This window comes from Prionailurus bengalensis, chromosome A2 (genome assembly GCF_016509475.1).
Source record: "Prionailurus bengalensis isolate Pbe53 chromosome A2, Fcat_Pben_1.1_paternal_pri, whole genome shotgun sequence".
Lineage (NCBI taxonomy): Eukaryota > Metazoa > Chordata > Mammalia > Carnivora > Felidae > Prionailurus > Prionailurus bengalensis.
In genome coordinates, this window is record NC_057348.1 from 47,815,240 (window position 1) to 47,822,261 (window position 7,022).

A 7,022-nucleotide genomic window follows, 5' to 3' on the forward strand; every position below is an offset into this window, starting at 1 on the left:
ATTTAGTGATCCATCCCTTACATATGACATCCAGTGCTCATCCCAACAAGTGCCGTCCTTAGTGCCCATCACCCATTTGGCCCATCCATCCACCCAGCACCCCTCCTGCAAACCTCAGTTTGTTCTTTCTATTTAGGAGTTTCTTATGGTTTGTCTCCCTCTCTGTTTTTATCTTATTTTTGCTTCCCTTCCCCTAAGTTCATCTGTTTTGTTTCTTAAATTCCACATGAGTGAAATCATGATATTCATCTTTGTCTGACTTATTTCACTTAGCATAATACACTCTAGTTCCATCCACATTGTTACAAATGGCAAGATTTCATTCTTTTTGATAGCCGAGTAATATTCCATTGTGTGTGTGTGTATATATATATATGTGTGTGTGTGTGTATATATATATATATATATATACACACACACACACACACACATATATACATATATATATATACACACACATATATATATACATATATATATATGTATATATATGTGTGTGTGTGTGTGTGTATATATATATATATATACACACACACATATGCATACCACATCTTCTTTATCCATTTATCAGTCGATGGACGTTTGACTCTTTCCATACTTTGACTATTATCTATAGCAATTTTTTAAATAGTCACATCTGCAGCAGCTGGCTGGGCCTTAATTGTCTGTGCTACTTAGATGGGGGAAGATCATTTTTCTCCCATCTTTCCAAGAAATGAGAACTGAGACTTTGGCTGCCATGATATGGAGAGTAGTATTCCAAACCTTTCTAGAGAAAATGGGCTCAGGAAAAAAATTACATAAACTATTAGCATTTGCAGGGATTTATTTAAGTTGTGGTTGTAGCTTCTTAAAGATTTGTGATATGCAGCTGATTTATGGTCCCTGCATTTTCCTCTTTGGTCCTAAATAGGAAACTTGAAAATCATAGGTTTGGAACTACAAAATTCTCTTTTTTGTTTGTGTTCCCCCCCCTCCCCCCGCCATGCCAACCTTACAACCTCATTTGGAGTTAAATACTTTAATTGTTTTTACTTTTGTGTTTACCTGGTTTCTGGACATCAAAATATTTTGCCAACATGTTTTAGCGCCTCTGAGTGACTCCGTGGTACACTTTTTATACTAAAGAGGTGATTTAGACATCTCTAAATATTCAAAGAGTGTACCTGGAGTATTAGAGGCTATAATTGTTGATTAAATCATATTCTGGGCACTTATTTAGCCTATGCTGAAAAAAAACTAATTTGAGAGAGAGTGGCACATCTGTTTGAATGGAATGAGTTTTCAAGCTTAGCAAACCCCCAAGGGAGGGTGGTGGTAGAAACTGTAGAGTATACTTTCTGGAGTCAGATGACCTGGGTTACAATCTAATCTCTAGCCTTTTCTCCATTGTGTGGCATTAATAAGTTACTTTCTGTCTCTAAGATTCCATATCCTTTTAGGTAAATAAGGAATGCCAGGAATGTATGCACATCAGCTAGGGTTGTTCTGAAGATAAACAGGCGAACCATATAATGTCCTTAGAGTTCAATAAATACTTGTGAGTCTAAGGTTCAGGAATCCTCAAACATATTTTCTTTTTCATCAAGAGACTCCATTGGAGCTTAGAAATATAATCACTTAAAATTACGCTGCTACTCTTCTATTTTATGAGCATAAAGTTAACAAATTTTGAATTAGATAATACTCTAAGATATTTAGAAGTAAAATAACCTTACTCTTTTGACTGGTGTCTTTTGTTCCTCTAAAGGTATTTCCATTTATTTAGATGTCTTTCTTTATATGGTTCTCCTAAAAGTGCTAAGTGCTCCTTACACCCTTGTATGTTTTGCTAATACAGTTTTTTGAAGTTTTAGAAAGTTAGTGCTGGTAAGTAGTAGGTCTAGGGAATTGCTGGTTAAGAGAATAAATTCCTTTATAGATCTAGAAGTAAACAAAAACAAGTACACTAAAAAGGACATACTGGCATGCTCCCAGTAAACATGCCTTTATCACATGACTTTAATCTAATTGCAAGGGAAGCTGAGAAGTGTTCCACTGTGCCCAGAAAAAGGAAAAGGAAATGGGGTGTAATGAATACTTAACATTGTCACCTCCACCCATTAAACAACAACAACAACAAAAAGCCAAAAAACTGTACCATATCCTAACTTGTCATTCTGCTCTGAGTCTTAGGTTTTAACTCCCAGCAACTTATCAATTAAAAGATTAAATTTTTAAGAATCTGTAGTTTCTAGGTCTTATGTAGACATTAGTTGCTATCTTTTTAAATTTCTATATGATCTTTTTTTGGCTATCACTGAACAAATATTGTGTATTCATGGTAGGCAGGGTGCTCTGACATTCATTTCATAAAGCACAAATTGTCAGTGGTTATGAAATATGAGATTGAAAGTTATTTGCTTCAATACATACTTTTGACAAGATGACATTTTGACTTTAATGACACCAAAAGTCCTGATAAAATCATATTAAGACAAAAAAAAAGTGGACTTGACTTTCATTCCCCCAGTCTTTTCTCTGTTTATCTTTTCACAGGCACTTAAAAATTCTTACATTATGTTTAAAAACATCCATTAATTTCCCATTGCCTCTGTATGCCTAAATTTGTTTATAAGGCTTTTCCTTCCCCTGACCGAGCTCTGGTTGTTTCTAAATCTGCATTATTCCCCCTGCACAAAGTTTCCCTTTTAGTTGTGCCTGTGTTTGAGTGATGCTACCTACTCTACTAGGAATGTCCCCTCCAAAGATGCCTCTCTGATAGTGTCCCACTGAATATGCAACTCTCTCTATGCAGTTCCTCTCCAGAATTCTCAAGCCCATGTTGCTTCCTTACTTGTGAGATTCTGGAACTCTGATCTGTTTGTCCTTGAAGATAAAGTCCTTGTCTTCTTCATAATTCATACTCAGAACTGAGGACAGGCTGCATATAGAGTGTGTTTGATAGCTCTTAGTTGGGCAATTTAATGCATTCATATATTTGGTCTTCGTTGTTGTTTCACTTATTTTGTTTGGCATTGCATCATTCAGGACACAGTAAATTATTCTGTGACACCCAATAATCTCAATGGCTTATAAAATGAAAGGACACTGTATGTTCTTTGGGGGTGGGCTGCAGCTCTGCTTCATGTTGTATTTACTGTAGGACCTAGGTTGATGAGCAGCCTCTATCAGGAACATTTTGATGGTTGTGTCAGTGGGAGAAGAAACCTGGCACTTGCATCCTGGCCCTAGAGCTTCTACTTAGAAAAGATAGATGCCACTTCTGCCTTCTTCCAATTAAGCACAATGAAACATCTTGACTTCGGAGTAGTAACATATAATTCACCCTCAGGGAGGGATATGCTAAAGAGGGAATTTGGGGCAAATAGTAATACAGTCTACCACTGAGAGATGACCATATATCATCTAGCTAATGTATTTAGTCACTTTTGGTTGCATTTATCCTATATACCAAACTATTGTGTAAAATGATGTGTAAGAGTAAGAAAGTTCCTTTCAAAAGTTAGCAGCAGGATATCTACAATGAATGAATAACAATAATTTATAGAATTATGAATTATAAGAACACTTCTGATAGCCTGGACAGTAATTTTTATATCATCCCTGAGATGAAATATAGACACATGGGCATTCTTGCTTGTCTTTTGGTATGAATACCTTTCTTTTTATTTCGTATTTTCCTAAGTCTGAAGAACAGGGTGTTAAATGAATTCCCTCCATTGGTGATGACTTTCCAGTCTGGTGCATTTCTCCACAGTCTAGTCGCTCTTTCGATTCTTGCTACATGTAGCTCAGGCCATTTCAGAGATCTGAATATCTAAGCAGAAACTTCCATAATATAGGGCAATAAAGTAATTACATCCCATCATCATTTGTCCTTCCCTTTTCGATCTGGGTTAGCATCATTAGCTTTAATTTAATAATACCATCTCTTATTATTGAATACATTTAGAATTCACTTTGTTGGTTATTTTTTTTTTAATTTTCACTTTAGTATAACCTCCAAAATGTTTTGTTCGAATTAACTGTATTTCTGATGTACACTTTGCTTCCTCTGTTTATTTTCTCTCTTCCTCATTTTCTTTTTCCTTCTCTTCTCTCCCTTTCCTCCATGTCTTTACCTTTCTACCTCTCTGTCTCTCTTCTGTCTTCTCTCTCTTTCTTGTATGCCCTCCTTCCCTCCCTCCCTTCTACATTTCTTTTTCTTTCTTTATCTCTCTTATTTATTTATTTATTACATTTGTTTATTTTTGAGAGAAAGAGCACAAATGGGGAGGGGCAGAGAGAGAAGGAGACAGAATCCAAAGCAGGCTCCAGGCTCCGAGCTGTCAGCACAGAGCCTGACGTGGGGCTCGAACTCACAAACTGTGAGATCATGACCCTAGCCGAAGTTGGACGCTTAACTGACTGAGCCACCCAGGTGCCTTTCTCTCTCTCTTTTATTTTTCAGTGGCACACAGATAGTGGTTGGGCTTGATAGAATCCATTTCATTTATTGAATGTCTACTGAACACCAGGTACTTTTCTAAGGATGTTGGGGCTTTGGTAACATTAGATAATAATAAGTATGGCACATTTATGCATACAAAATATTGGTTCTGCCTATGGTACAAAAAAAATGTAAATTAGTGGCTTAAAGGCATTTGGGGCTTTATCTGGAGAATTCAGACATACCTATTTCTCTGACTCATCCCCAGCAAGGATAAAAAAGAAATGGCTCTACCTCTCCATATGTACTTATTCTGAATGCACCTGAAATAACTTATCTTTAATAGGTCCAAGCAGCTCACACATTTGCTTTCATTACTGATATTACAGCTCTAGCACCACCTTGGGCCCTTTAAATAGTAAAAAGTACCAGACTCTGTACAGTTCTACTCAAGGCTGTTTTAAAGCAAAGTAATATCATTTGTCCTCCAGTGGGGTTCAGGCTGATTATTAGTACCCCAGACCCCCTTTCTCTTCAAACTTGTAAATATACTAGTGTCAGGATTTATGTGCAATTGCTCCCCATTGCCAGATGCATGTCCTTACTCTCTCTGCCAGCTCAGTACAGTTTATGTCATAGGATGAATTCATACCCTCATCCATTCATACATTCCACAGATAGTTATGGAGCATCCCTGTGAGATACCCTGTTAGGTGCTAAGGTCCTGCAGTTGAAGATTTAGTTCCTGCCCTCAAGGAAGTGGGTCTGATAGAAGCAGGCTAGGAAATAATCACGTTTAATAAAGAGAGATAGATGCTGTGATCTAGGTAAGCCCTGTGGTCCTCTGAAAGTGTAGGAGGAGGTCACCAACTCAGCCTCGGGGAAGTGGTCCTCCAGCAGATAGGGACCCTCTGTTAGTCTATTACGTGTTCTATTATCATCATTGCTCTGGCTTGGGGCAGCATTTCTTAAGGTGTGATAGTGAATCTTTAGATTACATCTAGGAGAAAGAGTCTGTTGCTAGTGTGTGTGCTTGCAGAGAGGATGTTTTTTAAGCAAACGTTTCTTTGACATGTAACAAACCTTAAGAAAAGTATGATCTTAAATGTGCAGCTTGGTACATTACACACAATAAGTATGCCAGTTTGCAGAACCTGGATTAGGAAGTAGCACCTTGCCAGCCCCCGCAAGTTCCATTTGTGCCCCTGCCTAAGCATTGCTGCTTTTAGGATGGACACTGTCCTGACTTCTGGCACAGATTAGTTTTGCCTGGTTTTGAACTTTATGTCAGTGCAGTGCTGTCTTACCTCTAGTGCTCTTTTGCATCTGTCTTTTCTGAGCTATCTTCCACATTTGTGAGATTCATCCCTGTTGTAGGATCAGCTATAAACATACATTTTTTTTTTAATTTTTTTTTCAACGTTTATTTATTTTTGGGACAGAGAGAGACAGAGCATGAACGGGGGAGGGGCAGAGAGAGAGGGAGACACAGAATCGGAAACAGCCTCCAGGCTCTGAGCCATCAGCCCAGAGCCCGACGCGGGGCTCGAACTCGCGGACCGCGAGATCGTGACCTGGCTGAAGTCGGACGCTTAACCGACTGCGCCACCCAGGCGCCCCAAACATACATTTTTAAAAAATAATTACAGTAGACATTTACTTAAAGTAATACATTTGCAGCTCCAGTAGTTCTAAATCATACATTTCAGGTTTACCCAACTTCTTAAAAATATCTGATAGCATCTGCAACCACAGATTTCAACCCCACGATTATTTCTTTGCCCATTTTTCTCTCTCTTTTCTTTCCCAAATAACTTCTTTCAGAAGTTCAAGGTAGAATTTATCCTCCTCATATTTTAGGATATGCTCTTTAGGCAAATCTGCTGCCTCCTGGTCAGGGCCATTGCTCACTTAATGAGAAACATCCTGTCGTTATACAGATTCTCAGGAAGATTTCTTGTGGCCTCTTTCACATTGTCATTCTCAGATATGGTATCACCTTGCATTAACCCCAATTTATTGAACCCTGCAGCCCTGTCACACCATTTTCGAATACCCTCTAGCCACCAGCTTGATGCTGTAACAGCAGGCCTAAACGTTCTCTGTGATTTGTAGCGTTTGATCTCGTATTCCATTGTATGTCTATACCACAATTTACTTATTTATTCTGTGTCAAGGAATATTTGGGTTCTTGGGCTTGCAATACCAGTCTCTTCTCCCTTTCAGCTCAGAGTCTTGGCAAGCAGCAATAACCACCTCGGTTTGAATGACATTGTTTTTGTTATCTTATCTTTACCTTTTTGGTTACTTTCTATTTATGGCAGACTATACTAGTGGCTTTCTTTTTAAGTGCTGATATAAAGTTTTCTTTTAAAATAATTTTGATTGAAATAAATGGATTGATGTAAAAAAAACCTTTCTTTTTTTAAATGTTTATTTTAGAGAGAGAGAGAGAGAGGGCACACATGAACAGGAGAGGGTCGGGGGGGGGGGGAGACAGAGAATCCCTTTAGGGATTCTCTGCTGAGAGCTAAGAGCCCAACATGGGGCTGGATCTCAGGCACTGTGAGATCAAGACCTGAGCCAAAAC

General features: G+C 38.2%; 1 pseudogene; it reads right to left on the reverse strand.

Annotated features, from left to right (window-relative positions):
- Window positions 1-6,184: 6,184 nt before the first annotated feature.
- On the reverse strand, window positions 6,185-6,567 carry LOC122488189 (annotated as a pseudogene).
- Window positions 6,568-7,022: the final 455 nt, after the last annotated feature.